The sequence below is a fragment of the Camelus dromedarius genome, chromosome 5, assembly GCF_036321535.1.
Source record: "Camelus dromedarius isolate mCamDro1 chromosome 5, mCamDro1.pat, whole genome shotgun sequence".
Lineage (NCBI taxonomy): Eukaryota > Metazoa > Chordata > Mammalia > Artiodactyla > Camelidae > Camelus > Camelus dromedarius.
The window spans coordinates 91,403,917-91,431,532 of NC_087440.1; the positions used below are offsets into that span (position 1 = coordinate 91,403,917).

The 27,616-nt window shown below is 46.4% G+C and overlaps 1 long non-coding RNA gene across 1 annotated transcript in view; it reads right to left on the minus strand.

Annotated features, from left to right (window-relative positions):
- Positions 1-5,426: 5,426 nt before the first annotated feature.
- The window catches only part of LOC116153624 (uncharacterized), a 28,624-nt gene continuing 6,434 nt past the window's right edge, over positions 5,427-27,616 (minus strand). Inside the window, exons 2-3 of the long non-coding RNA XR_010381094.1 lie at positions 13,348-13,470; positions 5,427-5,543 (exon numbers count right to left, since the gene is read on the minus strand). This is a non-coding gene — a long non-coding RNA (uncharacterized LOC116153624). The remainder of the gene's footprint in view (positions 5,544-13,347; positions 13,471-27,616) is intronic.

Sequence of the window (27,616 nt, forward strand, 5' to 3'; positions counted from 1 at the left end):
GCCCACTTCTGCCTTGGCCAGGGAGGTTCAGGACGTCTTATAGATGAGCCATTCAAAGCCCCATCTGTGACAGTGAAATTCTCGACTTGGGGTCTTCTCCCTTCTCCTCCAGAGAACTTGCTCCAAGGCCACCTGGGAACCAGGGTTTCCCGCAAGCTCCAGCTCTAACATCCTTCTTCCAAATCCTCCTGCGCCTGCCCAGCCTGCCTGCCTGCCTGCCTGCCTGCCTGCCTGCCTGCCTGCCTCAGTTGCTAAATGCAGGGACTTTTTTGGTCGTGTCTGTCCTGACGGCTGGGACCGGTTCCACACTGACCACTGGGTGCTCCTACGCCATCGGCATGCTGTGGTTTCCCTCTCCTGGCTGCTCCTCTGCCCCCTCTCCTGGCCTGTCACCAGGGCTCCTGAAACCGTACCTATGTGCAGGTGATCCACAGAAAACCTCCGGCCAGGACTCTTCCAGCTCCAGACCTGGATGCTGACCTCACTTCCCCCACCTACCTGGCCTTCTTCCTGGTGACTGTCCCTCTTACCTTCTGGAACCCCCCACAGGGCATCTGGCAGGGTCCCTGCCACTTCTGCCTCCAAAATACCTCTTGCATCCACTTCCCTCTGTCCTCATCCCTCCCTCCCCCAGTCTCCCATCCCAGCCCACACAAGCAGCAGCTCACCTGGAAGACCTCCACAGCCACGGGACTGCTTCCTGCCTCTGCCCAGGTCTGTCCCTGAGCTTTGAGAACACGAGTCTGACCCTGCCAGTCCCCTCCTGCACACACTCCCCAGACCCTTGCTGACGTAGGCCTGCCAAGCCCCCAGGGCGCCCCGCCTGCCCACTGGCCCTCAGCTGCACTGCTGTGCTCCGTGTCCCGCTCTGCATGCGACCTCACCCTGCAAGCTGCCCCCACGGGCTGTGCACACGCTCTTCCTTCCACCTGGAACACCGTCCCCTCTGTTCTCATTAATACTCGAGCGGACCTGCAGTTCAAGCATTAGGGACCCCTTCCCACCCCCACCTGCCTTCCTACCAGGCCCCAGCCCATCCCCTGATACAACAGGTTCTCAACAGGGGTGGGGTGCCTGCCAGCCCTGCTCTTTGCTCCCACCCGCTCCCCTCCTACCCCGCCTTCTCCTGCTTCCCCAGCTCGGCTTCCCACCATCTCCAAGTCCTGCAGATTTAGCTCCTAACCCTTTGTCGAACTCCTCCCAAGGTGACCTTCCTGTCCTGACCACTTTCCTTCTCCATTTGAAACCTTTCGGTGTTGCTCCAGGAAGCCGGGGCACAAAGCACGGACCCCGGGTCCAGGCATCCTGGGGTCAGACTCCAGCTCAGCCACTCCTACCTGTGTAACCCGCCAAGTCACTTTTCTCTCTTTGTGCCTCCAGTTCAGCATCTATAAAATGGATGTGAAAGTGTCTTCCTCGTTGGCTTGTTACAAAGCCTAAATCAGCTCATTGTATTTGGAAAAGGCCCAAGACAGGGTCTGGCCCACAGTAACTGCTGTATGTTTATTAAAGTAAATAACTTTCTAATTTCCCTTTTGATTTCTTCTTTTGACCCACGGGTAATTTATAAGTGTGTTAGTTTTCAAATATTTGGAGGCTTTCCAGGTATCTTTTTGGTTGGTATTGATTTCTAATATTTAATTCCATTGCGGTCAGAGAACATACTTTGCATGATTTGAATCCTTTCAAATTTACCATTTTATGGCCCAAATTATGGTCGCTCTTGGTAAATGTTCTGTACACAAAACAATTATGCTGAGGGAAAGATGCCCGTCGTTTCTATACAATTTTAGAAAGTGCAAACCATAGGGACAGAAAGTGGATCAGTGGTTGGGGGAGGCAGGAGCAGGAGGGAGGGTAATGTGTGCAAGGAAACTAGGCGATGAATCTGTTCACTCTCTTGATGCTGTATGTGTACATAAAATCCAATTGTACTTTAAACACGTACAGTTTATTGTATGTCAGTTGTATCTCATAAAGCTGTTTTTAAAAAATTGATGTGTAGCCAGACATAGAAAACAAACTTTTGATTCCCAGGAGGGAAAGGGGGTAGGAAGGGATAAATTGGGAGTTCAAGATCTGTATACTGACTGCTATATATAAAATAGGTAAATAACAATAGTCAGACCTGCCGTCCAGCACAGGGAACTATATTCAATAGATTGTAACGGCCTATAACGAAAAAGAATTTATATATGTATATCTGAATCAACATGCTGTACATGAGAAATTAACACAATATTGTAAATTGACTATATTGTAATTAAAAAACAAACAAAAAAAAAGTTTGATGTGTAGTAATGACCTTGGAGAAATGTTCAGAACCAAGTTATAACTGTTGGGAAACTCAGCGGTGTGTACTGTGGAAAGAGGTACAGTTGACTTGCATGCAGCAAGATGTCGGTTACCACACAGGTCTGCAGCTGGCTGTGTGACTCTGAGCAAGCTACTCAATCTCTCTGTGTTTCAGTCGTCTCATCACCACAATAGGGATGATCCGTGTTAAGGATGTGGGAGGATGCCCTGAGCTAATCCCAGGGAAGCCTTAGCGCCTGGCACACCATGAGTGCTCAGAGGATGGATACAGTGTTGCTCTCCTGGCAGAGATGGGGTGACACAGTGACCACACTGGCAGCCACAGAACCCCCACGATGCTGTCCTGCACTCGTGCCTGTCCGCTGGGTTTGGGTACAGGCTTGCGAGGGGAGGGCGGGCTGAGTGAGCCCCAAAGCAGGGATGAACTCTGCGAGCAAGGGGAGGTAGCCAGCCCTCTGTTTCTGGCCATGTGTCTTTTAGTGTCGGCTCTAAAGTTGATTTCCACAGAGCAAACTGGTTTTCCCATTGACTGTATAAATGGGGGTATTTTGGTACCAAAATTGTCCTTCTTTTGGCAAATTTTAACCCATCCTTCAAGGAGCACCTTGGGCAGCCACTCCTGGAATTCTGGGATGGCTTTGGCCACGTCCGCATCAGCTTGCCACGGGCTGTCACCAGTTGGGGGGCATGGCCAGCACTCCCTCCCCCTGCTCCCCACAACTGTTGTCAGCATTGGTTGTGGCCAAAAAAAAAAAATGTTTGGCCATTTTGGTAGGGGAAACGGTGTCTTGTTTAATGAACACCGTTCATTAAATGCCTGTTTACTGAAAGCCCACGTCCAGGCCCTGGGATGCAGTGGCGGGGAGTCGGGTCACTGCCCTCACGCCGGAAGCAGACGTGACGCCAGTGCCACACCACTACCTGGATTTATAAGCTGACACGTGCTGGCAGGGTGTGGGGCGCCACTCGGGTTGGGTCTCCTGGAGGCATCTCTGGGAGCTGGGAGGGGTCGGGGACATGCGTTTGTAAAGGCGAAATCTAGAAGGAATCCTAGGGGTGAGGAACGGAGAGGGAGAGGGCAAAGCGGAGCAGGAAATGGAGGCTGGGAGAGCCCTTCTGTGTGAGGGGGGTGGGGACACAGCCTGCATGAGGCAGGGGTTGGCGGCAGAGCTGAAGCAAGAGGTAGGCTGGTGCAGGGGACTTGAAACGTGGCCCGAGAATCTTAGGAGGTGTTGGAGGCCTTCCCCGGGGCCCTGTCAGACCTGTGTCCACTCTGACCCTGGTGTGGATGAAGGTCAGGGCCAGTGAGACCCAAGGAGGGCTGGCTCCTGCAGAGCCAGTAGGCGGAGAGGGGGCAGGCTTGGAAGAGACCTAGGAGAGCAAGGTGACCGCGTGGGTGACGTGAAGGAGCCCCGCAGGATCCTGCATTGGTGGGTGGGGCTGTGGTCACCATGGAGCAGCAGGTGGCTGGCTTAGTGTCCCCACGTTGGGCACAGATGTCTGTGGGACACCAAGTGGATAAGGCATCCAGGAAACGGGATGCTGGAGATGTGAGCAAGAACGCGGTGGGAGGGCTGGGTGGGGAGGAGGGGAATCGGGCACACGTGGACAGGTGCAGGACCTACCTCCGTGACCACGGTCTCAGTACAGCCGAAGGGCTGGGAGGGAGAGGAGACTGGGGACAGGGGGCTGTGCCTGCGATGAGGGTCTGGTGTGGAGTGCCCGGCCCAGTGTCGCCACCCTGGGACGCAGTGGGCGGGAAATCAGGTCCCGCTAACCCCCAGCCTCCCTGGTCTCTCTCGGGGAAGCCCCAGTCCGGTCCCCATGTGGCCCTGTGTCAGGCAGGGGACAGGTATGCGCTGAGCCCCTGGGCAAGACACCTGAAGCGGGAGAATCTTGGGCAGCACCCTGGGGAGCTTCCCTCCCAGTGGGGCTGGTACAGGCCGTAAACACACGCGCAGGGAACGGGACGGGGTCGGGCCTCCTCTTCCTCGAGGAGCCAGCAGTCCTGGGCATGAAGCTGTCTTCTTCCCAGAAGTGCTGCCATTTCCCTCAAACTCACCTTCAAACCTTCTGAGTCATCTTTGACTCATTCCCTCAGCCCCCACGTTCTGACAGCTGCCAAGCCGGCTGGATTTTTTTTGCTTTAAAATGTCCTTTCTCTCCAAGCTCAGGGTCCCACCTGATCCAAGCCACCTGCAGCTGGTTCTCGCTAGAGTTATCTGATCTGCATTCCTATTTGCCTCTGCCCGCCTCCCAGCGCAGAAATGCCCCAGGGCTCCTGACGCTAGGAGCAGTCTGGTGTCCTTCTCACCCCCAGCCCCACTGCCCAGCTCCTCCCAGCCCCAGGCCCCTCACTCTGCAACCACTGCTCTGTGACTCAGCCCACAAACTCCCTGTCTCCACGCCTGGTCTCCGACACCCACCCTCCATCCAGGCCCTCTGGCCCTGCCCACAACCCCCGCTGACTGTCAGCCTGACCAGGTGACCTAGGATGCAAGGATGCAGCAGAGAAAGATACAAAGAGAGGACAGGCAGAGTGTGACAGCCAGCCTCCCCGCTCCATCCTGCCGCCCCTCGTAGCCTCCTGGGCAGCAGGAAGGGTCCCACAGCAGGGGTTCAGATGCACCCCCAGATGAGACGTCTTCACCGCACCTTTCCATGCATTCCCTGGACAGAATAATCACAGACCTTATGGTCTGGCCCTGCTGCCCGCTCTCAGCTGCTCCCAGACACTCCTGGAAGCTCACGGCAGTTCCTCCTCCCACCTTGACCCTCTGCTCCAGGCCACGCTTGTCCACCCAGCCAGCCCTGTTCTGCCTTGGCGCCTCCTCCCCGGCTCTAGCCCGTGGGGCGAGTTGAAATTAGACTTTGTCTTTCTCATCCCTTTCTCACCCAAACCCAGCTCAAGGCTGGGCACAGGGCAGGTGACCATCTACCACCTCCGTGCGGAAGGAATGACAGTCTGTCTGAAGGCAGACCCTCTGCCCAAAGGCAGGGTCTCCTTGGGCGCCATCTACTGGCCAGTTGATGGGCTGTGTTTGGGGACTCCAGCTGGAAATGGCTTTGATGTTCAGGAATTTCATTTTTTTTTTTTTTAATTTCTCAGGAACTGGAGAGTTAGGAAAGGGAGAACTCTGTGAGAGGCAGTCTCGATCACCATCACTGCTGTCTCACTCTAGAAGTTCGTGGCAAAGCTTCCAGCCTTTCACTGAGTAGGAATGAAACTGGAAGAGAACAGGAGGCGACTTTTAAAAATTGAAAACAGAATTTTACACACACACATTAAATTATACTTAATACATATATCATTTATGCATGTATATATGTGTGTATTTTACAACTAAACCCCCCCTTACGTGAAGAAAGACCAGAGGGGAAAAAAATGCAAAATTCGACCCGTCTGAGTCTTCAGATGGCCTTAGGGATATGTCCAGCCCTCTCTCCTCCTCCCTGCACCCCCAGCATCTCCTGGGGTCTCAGGGTGATGGCCGTAAAGCCAGCTCTGCCCTCCCTGCTTCCTTCTTTGTCTCGGCCACCCAAGGGCAGCCTCTTGTTCAGCCAGTGGAGGGACAGCCCAGCTGCCCTGACAGGTGCCCAGAGGGGCTGTTGACCTTCAGATGACCCTGAGATGAGGCGAGCTAGGTCAGAAATGGAAACGGGGTGGGGGAATGAGCAGGTGTGATGTCCCTGGCTGGCCTAGGAGTGGACAGTTCCTTTCCATCTGCACTAAGCCAGGGGTCACCTCTGCACATATGGCCAGTTGGCCAGGTGGTGGGCACCTTGGTTTGGCCACCTTGCCACAAGTGAGGTCATCATGAATGAGGTCGTCACTCCAAGGGAGTCCCTGCCAGCCCCACACAACACAATGATCTTATTGCTTCTTCCCCTTCCACACGCACCTCAAAACCCTGCAGGAAAGGGCTCCCCCACCAGACTCCAGCCTCCTGCCTGTTCACGCCTCTGCACCCATGCGACCCCCTCCTGCCTTTCTCTCCCAGTCCCGCCTGGAAGACGCCCACTCCTTTAAGAGCCCTTCCCTGCCCAGCGAGAGGTGGTGTCTGCTTCTTTGCCCCTGTCTTGTTTCTCCTCTGCTGACTTTGGGGCCAGTCTCGTGAAGCCTGTTTCCTCATCTGAAGTTAGAGTGTGTATAAACGCGTTACTTCACAACTATGTCCCAGTGAATACGTCGTGACAAATCATAACGCAGGGTTCACAGGTCAAGTTGCCACTAGACGTATAGTAAGAACCACTTTTAATTTCTGAGCTCCTTCACAACGCAGCATTCTGAGCAGCATGACCGCAGCAGAAAACGGGCGGCTGCACATTCAGAGCCCTTCCCACAACCTGGCATTTCACCTGGAAACAGGGTAAGTAAACCCACCCCGCCCTCCGCTGCAGTCAGCGTTCAGTCTCATCGTCCAAGTTAAGACAACTGGAGACCAAATCCGACCAGCGGATGAAGGGCGGTACAAACCCTGGGCTCTTCCTGTGGGGAGGGAGCCGGCAGGCCCGGTTCCTGCTGAGCCCGCCCCCAGCCGCCCAGCCCTGGGTACCGGCCTCCCGCTCTGTTCTCACGGGGCCTGGCAGTCCCTGTCATTAATGCTACCTCTTCTATTTTTAAAAAATGTATAAAATAAAATGATTATTTTAAAATCCCCCCTTTAGAGGGGAGAGTATTAGAGCACATGCTTAGCATGCATGAGGTCCTGGGTTCAATCCCCAGTACCTCCTCTAAAAATAAATAAATAAGTAAACCTAATTACCTCCCTCCTAAAATAAATAAATTTTTAAAAAATGCAACACATTGAAAAAATTTTTTAAATAAAATAAAATCAAATCCCCCTTTAAAACAGAAGGGCTGGCCAGCCCCCCAACTTTTCTCCTCTCTGAGGGATGATGGCAGCAGTGAGGGGAGTTAGACTTGGAGAGTTCCCCCAGGATGCAGATTTAGCGCATATCAACCAGGCGAGTGATGATAACATTAGCAGCCATGTAGGGCCACCCTGCCTACTGTTACTCAACATCACCAGTAATAGTGAAGAGCTCTGTCTCACCATATACATGTGTGTGTTCTTAAACGATGGAGGTGTTTGTACATAAATAAATGGTTATCACGTGTATTCTGTGACTTCTTTTTTTGCTCGGCACTGTGTTTATGAAATTTATGCATATTGACTTGAATAACTGTAATTTAGTCCTTTTCCTTGTATGATATTCTACCAAACGACTCTACTACAATCTGTATCTGTTCTGCTGGTAAACATTTTGGGTCATTTCCAGACTTTTGTTTATTTGTTGGGAGGTAATTAGGTTTATTCTTTCTTTATTTTTAGAGGCCGTACTGGGGACTGAACCCAGGACCCCATGCATGCTAAGCATGCGCTCGACCACTGAGCTATACGCTCCCCCAGATTTTTTCTATTACCAACAATGCTGCTGTGGATAGCCCAGTAATGTTTCCTGGTTTCATTGGGTATTAAACTTTTCAATGTTAGCGGATATCACCTAATTGTTTTCAAAACAATGTTATCAGTCGACACTCCCAGCAGGGTCCTGTGGCTTTACATCATCCCTTGAAATGACAGTAAAATTTTTTCCCAGTCTGGTGGGTGTGCGGTGGTCTCTCACTGTGATTTTAATTTGTGTTTCCTAGATTAGCAATCATATCTTCACCTCTTTACTGGCCACAGGTTTGAGTCCCTGCTCCATCACTGGGCTGTGTGACCTTGAGGGAGATCATTTAACGTCTGTGTGCCCCAGCTTCCTCACTTGAAAAGCTCCTCTCTAGAGAGAATGACCAGCTTCAAGGACCTATAGACTCTGACACTGAGTGTGTGTGTTGGGGGTGGTCCTTGAAGAAACTGCTGGGCCCTTATCCACAAACCACGAAACTTCCAGTTGGTGTTTCATACCACCCTTTCTCGTTCAAATTACCACGAGCTGGACACTGCACTGCTGGGGCTGTGAACACAGAGGTGATTAAGGCAAGGCCGGCTCCTCCCTGTCCATTAGCTCCCAGCGTCCATAATGTGAGTCCCTTCTTTCCCGCTGCATTCTCCTCCTCATTCTTTTGTTCTATGCCTGCGGCTACGTGAGAGACACGTGGGTGACCTTTACCACCATATGGGGGGCTCTGGACCAAGTGGAGGTCACTACAAACGCCCTGCCCACCATGTCTAACCAGAGGCCAGGGGGACCTTCCGAGGCACCAAGAATGATTATCCCTCCACGGCTCAACCCTTCCCATGGCTCATTTTGACCATGGGGTTGAGTCCAACCCCCTCAGTACAGTCTGCCAGGCTCTGCCTCCATCTCCTCACTCACTTCCTGCACCACCACGCTCCCAAGATCCGGTCACCCCAAACCCCTCCCGCCCCCTCCCAGCTGCATTTTTCTGGTTTACTGGCTCTACTATGAGCAGTTGCCCGAGGGGCCCTGGAGAGCCCCAGCTCTGAGAGGCCAGAGATCGTCCATCTCGCTCCCCTTTCCTCCCCCAGAACTCCTCATGCATGTGCTGTAGCCCTGCCCTGCAGCTACCTGTCCAGTGCTCTCAGGCGGGGACCTGGCACCCTCCTGGGCACTGCCAGGTCCCAGGTGGGCCCCAAGGAGAGTGGACAGATGAGGGAAAGAGCAGTAGTGGCAGGGACAGCCTCTGCCAGCCTGTGACGCTCACCCCTCACCAGGGTGGCTTGGTGGCCGGGCGGGTAACTAGCTAGAATGTGTAGTGTAGTCATTCCACACCTCAGTCCACATACCCTTAATGATACAAATAATGCACACGGCTGCCAGAGCTCATCAAGCTCTCTCCCCTGGCCTGAGCTCCTAGGAGGCCCAGTGACGGAGACCCAGAGAGACAGACTGAGCAGCAGGGCCGGGCGCACACGTCTGACCGCCGGGGAACACTCAGGCCTTTCTGGGGTGCAAGTGAGCAAGCACCCTACTGCCGGCACAAACGCACGTGCAAACCAAACACAGAAGAGCCAGGAAATGGTCTCTGGGTAAGGGTGAGTCAGGTCCCAGCGAGGGTGGAGCCCGTTCTCCAGGTGTTAGGAGGAGGAGTGTTCGGGTCCACACGGCAGCAGCGTCATTAACATCTGGCAGCTCACCTCGCGGTTGGGCCAGCAAGTCACCCAGACACATGCTGGCGGCAGAACAAATGCTGGATTGAAGGAAATGGGTGAGAGCAGCTTTGTGGGAGGGAACCCCCCGAATTAGGTCGAAATACATCTAACACAAATGTGCTGAACACGGCGAGGGCCAGAGAAGGCTTCCTGATGGTAGATGACACCTGAGCTGAGTCAAAAGGCAGAGCCGGACCAGGGCAGAGGAAGGGCACACAGGGGGAGGGGACTGCATGTGCAGAGGTGCGAGGTGAGCAGCAGCGCGGTGACAGCGCAGCTGGAGGTGGGGAGCCGCGTGGAAGAGGCCTGGGAAAGAGGCAGGCCCGGCACTGACCGCGGGGAAGTGGCCTCCAGCCCACAGGAGACCACGGGGAGCAGAGAAGGCCACTTGGAGACTTGTTTCCGGGTAGATCTCGGTGGCTTGGTGGGAGTGGGGTTTGAGGGTCACAAGCCTGGGCACAGGGGGACGATTAGAAAGCTGTCACAAGGGTCCAGGCAGAGACGGGGCGAGTTCCATGAACCAGGAGCCTGGCAGGCGAGTCAGTTACGTCACATCCGAGCACCGGCGTGAGCGGAGACTGGCTCCTCCAGTTCCTTGTTCAGAAACAGCCCTCCGATCGATGATTCCTGACCTCAGAAAGCATCTGCCCAAACAAATGTGCAACTGCTCCTGGAAGTTGTTTTTTTTTTTTTTTTTTTTTTGCTATTTTCAGATCAATGAATATGAAAATTCATTTTGGTCAAAGTATTTCATTAGCTTTTGACTTGCAGCGAGCAGGAAAGAGCCTCCATTTAATCAAGGACCTTTTATTCTGTCAGCTAATATCAAGTAGGGAGCCTCCTTAAAGAGACACCCTGATTACACAGTTGTGAATAATCACGATGAGGAGGAAGAGAGAGAAGTGTGGTGGAGATCAGCGTGCCAGCCCCACCTCCCTGGCAAGCTCCTTTTTTTTGTTTGGATGAACAAAATATAGATGAAGAAAAGCGTTATCTGAGATGGATCTGGGGAAGTGACACAATCCTGAAAACCAGCACCGGGAAGTGCTGCGGTTTTCCAGAAATCCCAAGGAAAACTAAAAGGTCTTTACAGTTATTCATAGAGCAAGAAGGAAGAAAGGTTAGATCTGCTGGTCAGGGGACAATACAAAGTAGCGAGATGCTGAGAGAGGGCAGAAACCCCTCCTGGGCAGAAAAGCTGCTGCCCTATGCAGTGATTTCAGCAAAGTTTAGGCCGTGTCTCTTGGTAAGCTCAGCCCTCTGAGAAGGCCTGGGGATGGGACACTGGAAAGTGCAGTGATGCAGGTTGGGGAGGAGCAATCGGCATCTCGTTTCCACGGGGAAGGGCTGAGCTTCAAGAATCAGATGGAACTCCTACCTTTTGGCTGGTATTTGTGGCCGCTGTAACAAATGATCACAAATGTGTGATGTAAAACAGCAGAAATGTATAGAGGCCAGGAGTCCAGCATCTGGGTGTCGGCAGGACCTCGCTCCTTCCAAAGACACTGGGAGAGGAGGCTCCTTCCTGCCTCTTCCGGCTTCTCATGCTGCCAAACACAAGTTCATGTGCCTGACCCACCATGGCCAAAACACACTGAAACATCAGAGTTTGGAGCAGAAAGAGGTTCATTGCTGGGCCAAGCAAGGACGGGTGGCTCACGTGCCCCCCAAAACCCAGAACTCCCAGGAGGGTTTCAGCTGAGGGAGGGGCGTCCCAGGTATGTGACCAGCTGTGCACAATTCTGACTGGTTGATGGTGATCAGTCCTTAGGCACCAGAAGGTCTGGGGGCCATGTGCTCATGACAATCAAACAGTTAATTTCTTCCACTTGGTTGGTGGTTTGTAGCATTTGAAAAGCTCAGGAAATACACGAGATACTGGTATCTGGGCACTTCACAGAGGGGCTATAGTAGAGGATATGGGGGTGGGGTCCGTCCCAGGAAGGCCAGAGAGGGTCTTGCTCAGTTACACTGGTGGCTTTGGGTGTTCCCTGGCTTGTAGCCATGTTGCTCCAATCTCTGCCTCCCTCTTCACATGGCCTCTCCTCTGTGTGTCTCTTTAAGGACACTTGTCATTGGATTTAGGATAATCCAGGATGATCTTATCTTAAGACTCTTAACATAATTACATCTACAAAGACCCTTTTTTCAAATAAGGTGACATTCACAGGTTTCAGGGACTGGGACATGGACATATCTTTGGGGGGTCACTATTCAACCCACTACAGGATTGTAAACCACTTTAAGAATCTGATGAGGGCCAGTGAACCCTGAACTGGTCAAGGTCCTGGAGGCAGAGCCTGAGACAGGAGTTCTTGTACAAGTGACTTTTGGAGGCAGCGCTGCAAGGAGAGAGTAAGGGAGGCAGGCGAGGACCGGGGAGAAGGGCTAAGCGGGAGAGGAGAGGGCCTCATGAGATGCCGGGGAGCATGAACTGCACTGCAGAGTTGTTCCCACCCTGAGCCAAGGCGGGGCCTTTGTGCCCCCAAGGCAGTCAGTTTCCCTGGTCAAGGTGGGTGTAGCCTCTCTGGCTTGGAGCTCCCTTTCAGCCAAGGACAATTCATCACAGAAGGGGGCAGCTGTGAGCTATCAGCAACACTCACAGTGGCCCTAGGGTGTGAGCCCCGGGCAAGGTACCCACAAAATCTACTGTAGACTTTCTAGAAAAGTGACACACACACACACACACACATACCCCTTTTCAATTTCAGTCACGGACTGAAGGTTAAGGACCCCTGACTGCTCACCTCACACTTCTGGTCTCTCATCCCACCTTGTCTGTCCCTTTTCCTCCTCTCCTACAGGAAACGATTGGCGATGTTTGGGAGAACTGAGCACCCTCAAATCAATCCTCTTCTGATCACCTACCAGCAGAGAGCACGCATCCTGGCCGACTCCCTGCCCCAGGGAGGGGCCTGCCGCTCTCCCAGCAGACTGGGACAGGGTGGGGAAACGAATTCAAAGGGAATTTGAACTCAAAGGGCAGTACCTTTGGCCACAGGTGTATAACCCTTGTTCCTAATCAGCTTTTCAGAAATAAAGCTAATAGCCTGATCTCCGCCTGTCCAACTCTTGTGCCTCTCAGGTAGTTCTGAACTCAGGCAGGGAAGCAAGAGGTTATTTACAGACCCCCTTAGCCAAATCATCTCCTAAAACACAGTGCTGCTCAAAGTATGATCTGTGGACTGTCACTTGAGTGCTCACCCCAGGATATAATCAACACACCCTTCCCTGAGAAAGCTTGCTGCCAAGGAAAGTCAGCTGAATTCCGTGTGTGCAGTAATGGACATGATCTGCATTCTGGTGGCAGCCCCTCTTGTGCCTTGAGGCTGACAGAGCCAGGATGGAGGGATCCGGAGAGACCGACGAGGTAGGTGGGGCCATTTGAAGGGCTCTCATTTGAAGCAGGACAGACAATGCACATAAGATAAAAAGAAGCAACATTTGACTCAAAATAATGTCATGGTAACAAGAATTATTAAGGGGAAATTATTCAGCCTTTGCTGCTGCTGCTGCATTGCCAGCTTTCGTCCTGGGGGCCCCGGCAGGAGGAGAGAGGGGCTCTGTCTTGGGGACGCAGGGGCTGCCCGGGGAAGGACCTGGAGCGCGTGTGGGAGAGAAGGAACAGCGTGGGGATGCGGAGAGGCGGGCACCACAGAAGTCCGGCTGACAGGCGTGGGAGGGCGCTCCTTACTGGGCGCTGTCCTGGAGCAGCTGCCGCCCTCGGAGCGGGGAGAAATGAGGCCAGCGGGGCCCACCATGAGGCCCCCACTCGCACGGCCCCTGGGCGGCCCTGGCAGTGGGCTCATGTTTTTTAAGTTTCACTTCAGCACAGATGGTTTACGACCGCTCTCTCTGCTTCACTCCCACTGTCACCCGTCCCCTCCTGCGGGACAGCTGCACTTGCCTGGCTTCCGGGGCTGTGTGGCTGTGCTTCGGTCACTTCTCTGTGCAGCCAACGTGGCACTAGCTTGCCCAGAGGGTCAAGGGTGCAGGACCAGCGGTCACAAGGAGATGCGAACAGTAGTGCCTGCCAAGTGGGGGGAGAAGCAACACGTGAAACATGTGAAGCCAGCAGGAAGCTGGCGGAAAATCCTTCTGGCTACCAGAGGGGTGAGATGTAAATGGAGGGCTCGGTTCTCATCAGTGCCTGGTCAGAGTGGAAGGTCTCTTCTGCTAGGGACACACTCAGGAGCGCAGTGAGCACAACTGTAAACACATGGCATGTTTTCTTCTTTGATAGGAAATACATGACGTAGACCTGATGAGAATCTGTGTCCTCTGTAAGGACCAGGAGCCATACTGCAAACAGCCAAGTACCCTGGGCTGTGATGCTGTGGATTTCAACATCCCAGGCTACTGGAGTGCAACTCTATATCTGCTGCATCCTGATGAAGTCTGGCACGCAAAACCATCCCGAAGGCAGCAAAACAGCCCTGGAAACAAGTGTTCATGTGACAAGGCTCCCACAAGTTTTCATCAATAAGTCAACGTACAAAGGACAAGAACAACTTGATGACAGCACTGGGGTGCAATACCACACAGTGGTGAGACACATTTGAATTGTTATTTGTATGTCTTAATTTCAGATTTATTTGGATATTCTGAATTGTTGATCATGCCAGAATTCAAATATGATGATGAGGAGATAACCTAGCAGATGTGAAACACATAAAGTGAAAGAGAGAAGATGGACAGAAAGTTTAAAACATTAAAAATTATCACTATATCATGACAACACTAACAATTTTATGGTCAAAATCATGAAGGAGAAGAATCATGACAGCCAAGAAGAGTAGATAATGAACCTTAAAAGAATAGAAATAAAGGTGATTATGAGAATCAGGAACTTCCCAGACAGGAAGCAAAAGAGTTAGAAGACAGGTGAAATAATAAAGGAAAAGTTTGTGTGTTCAGACGCATGTGAAGGTCCGCAGCAGCTGCCTTTAGATGAATTTGTTCAATAGACACCGTGGTCTTTTGTGATGGCCTGTCAAAGTGAACAATTGCAGTTTAAAATTTGGCAATTAGAATTTTTTAATTTCCAAAAGCTCTTCTCTACAACTAGGTTTTTAAAAAATATGTTTCTTTATATTACATTGTCTTTTGGGGGGGAGGGTAATTAAGTTTTATTTTTATTTATTTACCTTTTTTTAATAGAGGTACTGGGGATTGCACCCAGAACCCCCTGCATGCTGAGCACGTGCTCTGCCGCTGAGCTGTACCCTCCCCGCCTACAACAGGTTTTTGATCTAAGTAATTTTGTGGGTGATAGTGCTGTCACTCACGGAGATACATAAGACTGGGGAAGAACCCGTTTAGGGGTAAAATCAAGAGTGTCTTACTGTTTCATGCCTGGAAGAGGAACAGGAAGCACCGTTGAATCATACATCATTCAGACAATACTAGGTTGTCAACTAGCACACTAGCTTTCTGTGCCTTTCATTATCTTTTTTTTTTAAACAATCAAAAAAATTAATTTATTTTTTAATGGAAGTACTGGGGATTGAACCCGGGACCTCGTGCACGCTAGGCACGTACTCTACACTGAGCTACACCCATCCCGCCATTACCTTTTATACTCCTACGGTCCTACTGCCATCTCTGGAAGACATGGACAGGTGCTGCTCGGATTCTTCCAGAAAGGAAGCAAGGAGTACAGTTAGCTGACCGGCTCCGGCTTTTTCTACTTCAGGGTCCATCTCAGCTTTTAGCTGAGGTCATGCTCTTTTCAGGGCCTCTCCCAGCCAATGACTGACCAGGGCACTCTCTTCTCCAGGCAGTCCCCAGTCAATGATCGGGCCAGACAGCAGTACCAGGGCCTAGCCACTCCCCCGCGCAGGGCTCCTCTGTGAGGCAGCCTTAGCCTGGAGCTCCCTGGTGGGCTGGCGGAGATTTGCCAGGTCTGTAATGCCATCTGACACTACCCGCCTGCTTTCACAGGTATTATTTTTCAGTAAACCTTCTGTGCTCAAACCCCATCTCAGCGTCTGCTTCCTGGAGAACCCAACTTGTGACACTGAGACCAAAGTACAATCTCAGTTTTCAGCTCTGGGCCATATATTAGTAAGATCATATGAAATGTTGACTTGGGGTATGTATTAGTCAGATACTGACACAACAATGCCATGTAACAAACAACCACAGAAGCTTGGCAGTATACAATAATCACTTATCTCCTGCCCAGCATACTAGGGTTAGCTGGGGCAGCTCTGCTCCCCGTGTCTCCTGCTGGGCTCTGGGCTGAAGGTGTCAGCGGGAAGCTCTTTCCGTGGTGGATTACTGGAGCGCAAGAGAGCAAGCCCAAGCGCCCACACGAGGGCGCTGCAAGCCTCTGCTCACGTGATCTTCACCAACATCGACCAGAGCCGGTCACAAGGCCAAGTCCAAAATGAAAGGGTAAAGAAAAACCTGACCACCCTGAGGTCACGGCAGAGGGTCTGGATGTATACTACTACTACTACCGTTACCACCTCAGAGGACCAGTCATCCACTCACTGCCAATAATGGTTCCATCAAGTTGGGGTAAGACCTGATATAGCCATACACAGTCAGCTCATACTTCCCAGTTATGTATCCTTTCTGTAAGACTGTGAACGCGTACTTGCAGGGTTTTGTCCAGGTTTAAGGGTAACTGAAGATTCCTGGGGAAGGCCTGAAGATTATTCAGATTAAAATGGCTTTCTGAATGTGCAAAGGCAAAATCTAACGCTTCTTTATTACCAATGTCATATGAAGATTGAGAATGCTTCTTAGTTCACTGAAATCTGATTAACATGCTTGGTGGGATATACCCTGTGACTCTGTCTTGCTGTGAAGCAGCTGTTTCAGGAATACATCCAAGGCAGAGCTTGGAGATTCTGTGGGTCTGGCCCTAGGTCACCACAATAAAGCAACTACTGCAATAAAGTGAGTCACATGAACTTTTTGATTTCCCAGTGCACATAAAAGTTATGTTTACACTATCCTGTAGTCTACTACATGTGCAACAAATAACATTATGTCTAAAAAATGTACATACCTTAATTAACAAACACTTTATTACTAAAAAATGTTAACCATCATCTGAGCCTTTAGCAAGTTGTAGAAGTAACATCAAAGATCACTAGGTGGGAATGGCTGTAGCTCAGTGGTAGAGTGCATGCTTAGCAGGCATGAAGTCCTGGGTTCAATCCCCAGTGCCTGCATTAAATAAACAAACAAACAAACCTAATCACCCCTCCAAGCCAAACCCCACTGATCACAGGTCACCATAACAAATAATAATGGAAAAGTTTGCAACATTGTGAGAATTAGAAAAATACAACACACCGTCAGGAAGTGAACAAATACTGTTGGGGAAATGGTGCCAACAGATTTGCTCAGTGTAAAGGTTTTGTACAATACACAGTATCTCTGAAGCACAATAAAGCACAGCACAATAAAATGAGGTGTGCCTGTGTGTGTGCGCGTTTAAACCACTTCACTGAGGTACATCTGACACAGAGGATGCTGTATGTACTGAATGTATATGATGATGTTTGTTTCAGGACACTGATGAACTTGTTTTGTTTTGTTTTGTTTTGTTTTGTTTTGTTCTTTTGGGGGGAGGGAGGGTAAGAAGGTGTATTTAAAAAAAATTTTTATGGTGGCAATGGGGATTGACTCCAGGATCTCATGCACGCCAAGCACGTGCTCTACCACTGATGAACGCTGTTTTAATGTAGGCTTGATCTACTGTCAGTGTGACAATGCACACCTCTAAGCTCTCATCTTTTAATGTTCCTGAATCTGATCTACTGCACAGATCATAGGTATCTTGCAACCTTTATTTTCCAAATGTATAGAATTGGATTATAACAGAGCATAATTCTCAGAGCTTGCTACTGCTTTTATAATTCTTATCACAATCTAAAATTATTTTTAAACTAATTTTTTCAAAGTAACATACAGTTTAAAAATAAAGTTGTTCTTGGGGGAGGGTATAGCTCAGTGGTAGAGTGCGTGCCTAGCACGCACAAGGTCCTGGGTTCAATCCCCAGTGCCTCCATTAAAAATAAATAAGTAAATAAACCTAATTACCTCTCCCCTCCAAAAATAAATAAATAAATAAATAAATAAATAAATAAAATTGTTCTAAAAGGCTCATAATGAAAAATAGTGGCCCCCAGCCCTACCAGTCCCCTTTCCTCTACCTGCTACACACAGACAACCACTCACTCTCAACCCTTAGCAGTTTCCAAATGTTTTAAGTCACCGATAGCTACTACGGGCTTCCTGTTATGACAGGTGAAGATTTAGCTCTTTTACCACCACTAACCCTTGCTTCTGCTGCCTCATCTTCTCATCATAGTTTACAATAAATTTTGGTTAAATCAATAATAAGTGTTTACACTTTTAAGGATGTGTAAAAGTTGCTCAGTGATGAGCCCAAAGGGTACCACTACATCCCTCCTTCTTATTTTTGATAGCTTTTATTCTGCCAAGGATTGCCTCATATTTACATTTGCATTTTTTAAATTTTTTCCCTAAAGTCTCCAACAGATCCTTCAAATACCAATCAATATAATATTTTCACACCACTTAAATGCAGTGGCTCACCTATTAATTTCCTGGAATCCTCCTTCCCACAGCCTCAGATCCTTCTGGGAATTCCTTTCCCCACTTTCCTAGACTAGAATCCTTGCTTCCGAGCTCCCATGCCTTCCTCATTCTTGGTTTAGCCTCTAGTTTTGCAGAAGCACATTCTGCAGGGCCGTGGCAAACACTAGCCACACTGCTGGTGGGTGTGTCGGCTGGCACAGCTCTTCTAGACGGCCATCTGGCAGCTTCCATCAAAAGGAGGGTCCAACAATCCTGCTCCTGGGCACACTCCAGGGGAAATGCTCACATGCGTCCTTAAGAGGACACACACGAGGATGCTCACTGCAATGCCTTTGTGTATTTGTGTGCATGAAGCCTCCTGATTTCTGTAGACAATTTTATATCCTATTACTTCACTGAATTCTCTTAAGGGCAGTTTTTTTTAAATCAACAAATAGTAAAAGTTTTCTTCCTCTTTTAAAATATTTTACACATCTAATTTCTTCCTCTTGTCTGACTGCTTCGGTTAATACCTTCAGTACAGTGGTAAACGGTAGTAGAGTTGATGGTCACTCCAGTCTAGTCCTGACGTTAGTAGGGCTATGGGCATTCTATTTTATTTTAATTTTTATTAGACAATGGGATTTCTTTTTCACTTTTTTAATTAAAGTATAACTTACATAAAGTACTCAAGCCCTACATAGAACTTGATGGTTTTACAAATTTAGACACTTAGATCAAAACAGAGAATTTTCAGCACCCCAAAAGGCTCCCTGTGTCCCCTTCTCAGTATCTCCCTCAGAGATAACCACTATCACGACACTGTTGACTAGTTTTGTTTCTGAACTTCATATAAATGGAATTTTACAGCATGTACTTTTGTGCTGGCTACTTCCACTCAACACTGTGTCTGCGGGACTCGTCCACGCTGTGTGCAGAGCAGCAGGTACGTTGTCATTGCTGCGTGGTATTCCACAGAAATACGTCCATATACCACAACCCGCTTGACCATCCTACTGCTGATGGACACTGGGTTATTTCCAGTTTGGGTTATTATACATAAAGCTACTAAGAAAATTTTTTGATGCACACAGTATGTATCTCAGATGTATACACAAGAGTGGAATTACTAGGTCATAGGGTTTACGTATTTTAGTTCATCCATGTGCTTAGTTTTAGTAGGTATTGCAGAAACACTTTCCAAAGTGGTTGTAACCAATTTACACTTCCAGTTGTTCCATTTCCTCACCAGCACTTGGTTTTTCAGTGCTTTTAATGTTAGCCCTTCCGGTGTGAGTGCAAGGATACTACTGGGCTTTTGTTTTGAATCTCCCTGGTGAGTGATGATGCTGAGCACCCTGTCATAGGATTATTGGTCATCCAAATGTTACCTTTTGTGAAGTGTCTGCTCCAGTCCTTTGCTCATTTAAAAAACTGGGTTGCCTTTTTGTTGATTTGCTCTATATATTTAAAATTTTCATAGATACTGCAAAATTATACTTCAAAAAGTTTACATCAATTTACAATCCTATCAGAATTTACAAAGATGCTAGTTTTGTCACATACTCTTCAATGCTGTATATTTCAAACTTTTTAACATCTGCCAATTTGGCAAGGGTCAATGGTACTTCATTATTACTGTATTTTTAACTTTTTAAAATTGTGGGTATACAAAAGAGTATATATATGTATGTATATATACACACACACACATACATACATATATTCTAAAGAATAAGAATAAAACCAATAGCAATGTACCTATCACTCAGGTTAAGAAACAGAGTATTATCAAATCTTAGAAGATCCCTGTGTGCCCCTCCCTGAGGTAGCTACCATCTTGTCTTTTTGTGGTCATTTTGTATTAGTAAGGGGGTGGAGAGGATAAAGTCTGAAACAAAGATTTTCAACATTGCATTAAGAAATGAAGAATTCTTTCTCTGTCACATGCCAGTACAATGGGAACAACTGTTTATTCTGAGTGGCCTAAAGTTCCACAATGATGTGCCTTGGTATGGATTTCCTTTTATCCATTTTGCTGGGTAACAGTTGGGCTCATTTATTCTGTAAACTCATGTCCTTCAGTCCTGGACATTTTTCTTGGATATTTTATGGATTTCCTCCTCCAGTGCCTGGATGCTGACTGTGTAGGGCGGTCCCCTTCCCTCTCTCTTACTCTCCAAAGATTCCTGTTTTTCTTGCTGCTCTTTCTGGGAGATTTTCTCAATTTTCATTTCCAACCCTTCTGCTGTTTCTATTTCTGCTATCATGTTTTTAACATCCAAGAGGCCTTCTTTATTTTCTGAAGTTTCTTACAAAAAAGGTCATCCTGTTTTGATTCACAGATGCAACATCTATTTATTTGAGAATATTAACATTTGTTTTAAAATTTTCATCTCCCTTGTATGGCCTGTTTTATCCAATATTGCTTTTTTTTCTGTTCATCTGTTTTGATCTCTAAAACTCAACATTTCGAGGCTTGTCTCAGATGTGTGGATAATCCTTGGCTGTCTGCTTATGACTAAGAGCTGGAGACCAAGAGGCTGTTTGGAAGATCTGAGCACATGGTTTTTAGGATAGTCGGGCTTTGGGGTTCACTGCATGGTAATCTGCATGGGCTATTTCTTGAGGAAACCTCTTATGCCTACATCTTGGGAACTGTCAGATTCTCCAGAAAAGAATCTTCTAAAATTTCTGCATGGGGAGTAAAGCCCTGGTTGTCGGTGTTCTGGGAGACTGGTGGGGAGAAAAACGAGGATTTGGCATTCAGTAGTCACATGTTTACTTAATCCCCATGTTCAGGACACTACTTGTGACCTTACTTTGGTTTAGAATCCCTGCACAAAAACTCTTTGTTTTGCTTTTTCCAAAGAATAAACTTTCAGATTCCCAAGAGGATGGGAATCTAGATTTGCAAGGATATACGTAGGATAGACTCCAAGAAGTGGGGTTGCTGGATTGAAGAGTACAGACATTTTAGATTTGGAATAATTATAGCCAAATTATTCTCTGTTGAGCTTACACTAATTTGCACCACCACCATCAGCAAGACATGACTGTTTCTTCACAACTTTGTAAACAGCAAACTTTTTCACTTTGAAAACAGGTGGGAAATATTTTATCTATATATTTTAATTTACACTTTTCTTCAGTCTGAGTTTGAGCATCTTTTCACGGGTAAGAGACGAATTTCTTTTCCCCTCAAATGCTTGCTCGTGCCCTTGGCCCACCGGGTCATTTTCCTTTCCTGGGTTGATTTCTAGGAGCTCTTTTCCAGTTTCTTGTTTGTTGACTTGCTTACAGTGGTTTATCAAAGGGAAAACTTTTTTTTTTTTTAAACAAAACAAACATTTAAATTTTCTCGGCAAAGGTGATTCAGAGAATTTATATAAAGCTGGGAGAGGGACAACTGCGCAGGGAGCTTCCAGTGCAGCGGGGGCAGCACAGCCTTGGGATCAGGCATGCCTACCAGGCCTTCTGCGTCTCCTGACATGAGTGGCCGACTGGACGGGAGGGACAGCAAAGGAGGCCAACCCCAGCCTCCACCGTGCCCACCCTTCCCTAGGTGCCCGTTAGCAGGGCTCTGGCCCTAGCCTGAGCTCCACCACATGGGAGTTTGTCAGGCACAGGGGGAGCAGAAGCAGACAACTGCCTGTGGTGAACCATAACATCTCCTTGTTTCTCTTTTTTGTTCTGTTTTGGAAGGAAAGGTCCCTGCAAGTCCCCTTCCTAAGCTGGGGAGGGACCAAAATGCCACAATAGCAGTAGGGACTATGGCGTCTGCCACAGTTGACCCTTGAAGAACAAGTTTAAACTGTGCCAGTCCACTTACATGCAAATATTTTTTCAGTAAATACATACTACAGGGCTGCATGATCCGTGGCTGGTCGAATCCAATGATGCAGATCTCCCCTCACTGCTTCTATGTTTTCTTTTTTATGTTTTTAACCTTTCATCCATTTAGATTTTTTCCTCCCAGATGGCTACCTACTTGTCCTAAGTCTATTTATTAAACATTCATCTTTTACTCACAGATATTAAATATTAAAAAAAATACAAAACATACAAAATTTTTGCGTGGCTTTATTTCTAGAATTCTCATGCTGTTCTGTTGACCTGTCTATTCATGCCCTTGCTACATTATTTATAATCATTCTGTTGTGTCTTTTAATATCTGGTAGCGCTGATTCCCCATTTCTTCTTTTTCGGAACTTTCTTGGCTCTTCTTACTTTTTCCACTTGAGCTTTGAAGTCATCTTGTCTAGTTTCCAAATATAATTCAGAATTTAATGGAATCACATTAAATTTATAAATTTAGGAAGAACTAACATCTTTATGATGTCGAGCCTTTCTGTTCAAGAATGTGCTGTGCCTTTCCACTTGTTCTTCTGAGTCTTTCTATAACATTTGAAAGTCTTTACCATAAAGATCCTGCAGTTCTTACTAAGCATATTCCTAGGTTTTATCTTATTCACAACTATTGTAAATAGAACCTTTTCTATATCTGCTAACTAGCATGGCTTGTGTATATATTGATTTCTGTACAGCAATTTTGTACCTAGCTACCTTACTGAAATCTTACTGCTTGCAATAGTTTCTTTATTCATTCTCTTGCATTTTCCAAGCAAAAATATCATTTGTAAATAATGATAATTTCATCCCCTTCCCCCCTTAATCTGCATGTTTTTCACCTCTAAAATCCAGTTGTTTTTGGATATCCTGATCACCTAGAGCGTCTGTATTCATTCCTCAGGGCTGAGGTAACAAAGTACCACAAACCAGGTGACTTAAAACATTCATTGTCTCACAGTTCTGGAAGGTAGAAGTCCGAAGTCAAGGTGCAGGCGCGGCCATGCTCTCTGAGACTCGTAGGGGAGGCCCTTCCTTGCCTGTGGCTTCCTTCTGGCGTTTGCTGCCATCCTGGGGTGCCTTAGCTTGCAGCCACAGCGCTTCACACGCTGCTGCTGCCTCACACGGTGCCCCCCACCCCTGAGCCTCTGTGCGCCTCTCTTCTTCTCATAAGGACACCGGTCTCATGGAGCAGGGCCGACCCTGACGATGGCATCTTAAGTACATTTGCAAAGACTGTATTACAAGTAAGACCATGTTCACAAGCCCTGAGGGCTAGGACTTTAACGTGCCTTTCAGGGGGACACAAGTCCATCTGTAACAGCAACGAAGCATTTTCCTCTCCTCTGTGCACCTTGAAGACTAGAATTTATAGCAGGAATCCACGGAATTATTTTGTAGTTTTGTTTTGAGGAATTGTCTATGGAACCCATAAAGTTGTGTGTAAAATTTGGTACGTGTATGCATTTAGGTTGGGGAATGGGGCTTAAAGCTTTCACTGGATTTTCAAAGGCATCTGTTACCTTCTAAAAATTTAAGAATTACTTATGCAGACCAAAAAGATAATAAGCTTTACAGTATTAAATCAAGTTAAAAAAATAATCACGTTTATTAGCTTTATTAAAATATAGATTAAGGAAGTCATCTACACTTAATGACTATACAGTGTATTACTGTTTATAAAGAGCTTTTACGTACATTTTGTCTTTTGGGCCTTTTCACATACCTAACAGGTATGTTTATAACACTCTAATTTTAGGCACAAGAAAAGAGATTCAGAGAGGTTACTCTATGAAGTGAAAAAGTAAGTAATGAAGTCAGTTCTTAAACTCAGGGCTTTAAAAAACCCCTAAGTGTATATATGTTTTAGTTTTTCAGAAATGGAATCATATCATACATACTTATCAGCAAATTAATGTTTTTCACTTAATATATTTTGGACATTTTTCCATGACAGTGTACGTGGATTTACATATTTTTTTAACAGGTAAATGTATGGCATTTCCAAAAATTTATTTAATTCCTTTCGATGGGTATAGTAATTTTCAATTTTTCACTACTAAGAGTAATGTTTCAGTGAAAATTCTAAAATACATAAACTCTGTACATTGTGAGAGTAAATTCCTAGAATTGGAGTTGTTGAATCAAATCACATAACTACAATAAATGATTTGACTCATTATCAAATTACCCTCCAAAGAATAGCAATTTACATTCCTATGAATGGGGAGTAAAAGTGCCTACTTCTTGATATTTTTGCCAACACAAAAAATCTGTGGCAACACTATTATCAAACTTTTAATGATAATTCGTATTTTCCAACGTGATAGTAAAAATTTTTGTTTTAACTTGCACGTCTTTCATTGTTAGAAAAGTTGAGCATCTCGGAGTGGGGACGGCAGGAAACTCGGAAGTTATAAACAAAAAGTGATAGATGCAGCTTTTGTGAATTGCTTACTTATATCCTTTGCCTATTTTTTCCACTGGGTTATTTTTCCTTTCTAACTGATCTTAAGAAGTATTTTTTTTTTAGTGATATTATCCTCTTGCCATATGTGTTACAAATATTTTTTCCAAGTTTGTTGTCTTTTTGAATGGTGTTTTGCGCCATGCAAGATATAGAATAAAAATGTCCTAACGCTTCTGAGTTTCAGGATATGTTTAGAAAAGTCTTCCCCATTTTAAGATTATAAATATATTATTGAACCAGTTTCTTTTTGGACTCTTACGGCTAAATTTTATATTTAAATCTTTGATCCATCTAGAGTTTATTTTGGTATGCGAATGGAATTAGGAATCCATATTTATTTTATTATAAATGACTAGCTGGTTGTTCCAATACCTTTTATTAAATGAACTTTGCCATCTTTACCAGTTGTCCATTTTTACTGGGGTCTAGTTCTCTGCTCTGTCATATTCCATTGATGCTTTAATTAAAGAGGTTTTATAGTATACATTAATACTGGGAGGAAAACTCATTCCCAACACTATTCTTCTTTTTCAGAATTTTCCATAGTGATTCTTAGATATTTATTCTTCTAAATGAAATTTAGAATAATTTTCACAAGTCCTAAGAAAATCTATTGATTCAGATTTGGATTGCATTCAGTTCATATATTGATTCAGGAAGAATCAGCATTTTTACATTGTTGAGTCTTCTTACCCAAGAAGAAGGAGTTTTCATGGAATTATTTTATTTAGTTTTTTCATAGTTTTAAAGTATTATTCAAGCAGTTCTGAAAACTTTCTAAATATATTCCAAGACATTGCCTCAGCTCAACCCCAGGGGGCGCCATTCACACTGTAGTCAATGATTAAAGGCCCCTACTTCCCTGTGTGATGAGTTCACTTCTACATCTTACTTTGTTGTTGTGGATGTGATATTTTCTTTAGCTATATTTAAATTAGATACCATTTTGACATGAGAAAGTTACTGATGTTTGAATATTAATTTTATAACCTGCTATACTTGTTTCCTCAGGTTTCCAGTTGACCCTCCTAGGTTTTTCAACATGCAGTCATGGATAACTAATAACTTATGTCACTTGAACTGTCACCTGCTGTGCTGGCTAGCACTTCCAACACAGTATTAGATAGTAAGATCATGAGTAGAACTCATGTCACATCTTTTGACCTCAAGTCCTGTGCTCTTTTTTGGGTACATATTCAATCCACTAAACAGCTGCTTAGCACCAATGATCTATATGAGAAAGACATGGTAAAAAGAGAAATAAATTGTTCAGTGCCCTAGTTCATAATCCTTTCTTATCCCAATACACAGATCCAGAGCCACAGTAAGTATTCAGTTGATAAATCTTATGCTGTTAAAACCTTTCCAGCAAATTCAATATTCTATCCTACTAAATTAAAATCTGACCCTAAAGAAAGATTATTCTCCAAGGACAGGACAGGGTTTTGTTTCGTGTTTGTTTTTTGGGGAGAGGGAAGCCAGCTGGGGCTAAGACAGTGAGTGAACAAGGGGCACCCTAAATGTTTACCTGAAAGCCAAATACATAAAGTAAACAGGGGGCTGAAGCCCCGTTAAGACACTAGAGGGAGAGCTATCCGAAATCACAAGGGATGTGGCCCTGAAGCCGAGTTTAACCTCTGGGGTAAGATACGAGAAAAGCAAGCATGAAGGAGCATGTTTTCAAGTATGTGAACTGTAATCACGTGTAGCTAACAATCTGGTGAGATGAAACAGCGACGTGATAAATGCCATAATAAAGTTAAGTATTAACATTAAGTGCTAGATGTTAGAGAATGTTTCTCAAAGGATGTGAGTCATTCATTTGGCAAATCTATGTGGAGTACCTGCTGAATGTCAGGCCCCAACCTAGGGAGAAGACACTGAACAAAAGAGATAGCGCGCCTGTTCTCCAAGAGCTTACAGTCTCCTGGGGAGGTGGGAGTTACGTAAGTAAACACAGACATCTGTGTGGGTCTATCATATACATATTATTAGAGACTGTGTCAAGGGCTATAAAGGAAATAACAATGCTGAGAAAATAACAGGGTGCCGTAATTTAGACGTGGGGTGTCCGGGAAGCCCCTCTGAGACAGCAGCCTCTAAGTCGAAACCTGAGGGATGAACCGGCAGGGTAAACAGCAAGCCGGGCAGGGGCGGTTTTCCAGTTAAGGTTTAAAGAATGAGGCGGCGTTCTATCCTCTCCGATGAACAGAGGAGAGGGAATTCAGCTTATGCAGAGGCACGAAAGCGCAGGTGTGACAGGTATGAGGAACCACAAATACCACAGCTCAGTAAGGGAGCATGTATAAACAGAAATACCAGGAAGAGAAAGGAAAAAAAAAGACAAAAATATGAGGAAGATGGATAAGGGGAAAACTAGAAGTTCAATTCGGTATATGTTGAGCATCTATTATGTGCTTCATGCTACCCCAGGGAATTCTTCCAATTTTAAAGAGTAAGAAGAAGGGTTCCTCCTCTCAGTAAACGCAGCATCTAACTGCGTCGGTAACCGTAGCATTCCCCTTTTAAAGAGAACCTTTCGGAGAATACTCCCCACCCTGTCCTAGACTGGATCTTTTTAATATCATAAACTGTATCTTTACTTTCCCAAACAGTAACTCCTAAAGTAGATTTTTTACTTATTTATTTTTTGTTATTTATTCATTTATTTTAATTGAAGTATAGTCGATATACAATGTGTTAATTTCTGGCACACAGCATAGCGGTTCAGTTAGACGTCTACATACATATTCCTTTTCATGTTCTTTTTCATTAGAGGCTATTCCAAGGTATTGAATATAGTTTCCTGTGTTCTACACACAGCAGACCCTCTTGTTTATCTATTTTATGTATAGTAATGGGTATCTGCAAATCTCGAACTCTCAATTTATTCCTCCCCACCTCATTTCCCCCTGGTAACCGTAAGTTTGTTTTCTATGTCTGTAAGTCTGTTTCTAAAGTGTATTTTTAAATGAACAAATGCTTCTTCCTTCCTATCGCAGCCTACCCACCCCCGCAACTCTCCACAGCGGCCTATGGCTAGAAATCAGCCCACTGTACCAGCCGCCCCACGGCCACGGTACTCCAGAGGCTGGCTGAGCTCTCCCAGTAATGTCCAAGCAGCCTGTAAACATGTTTGACATACAGCACACCAACTTTTTTTTTTTTCAGACTTTTCTCTGTCTTGCTTAAGATTCTCAGAAAAAGAAATTGTTACTGAGGTTTAAGCTTGAATGTCCTTGTTCTAATCTCTAGAGATAAATCCCTTGGACAGGCTGTCATTGAACCTCTCACT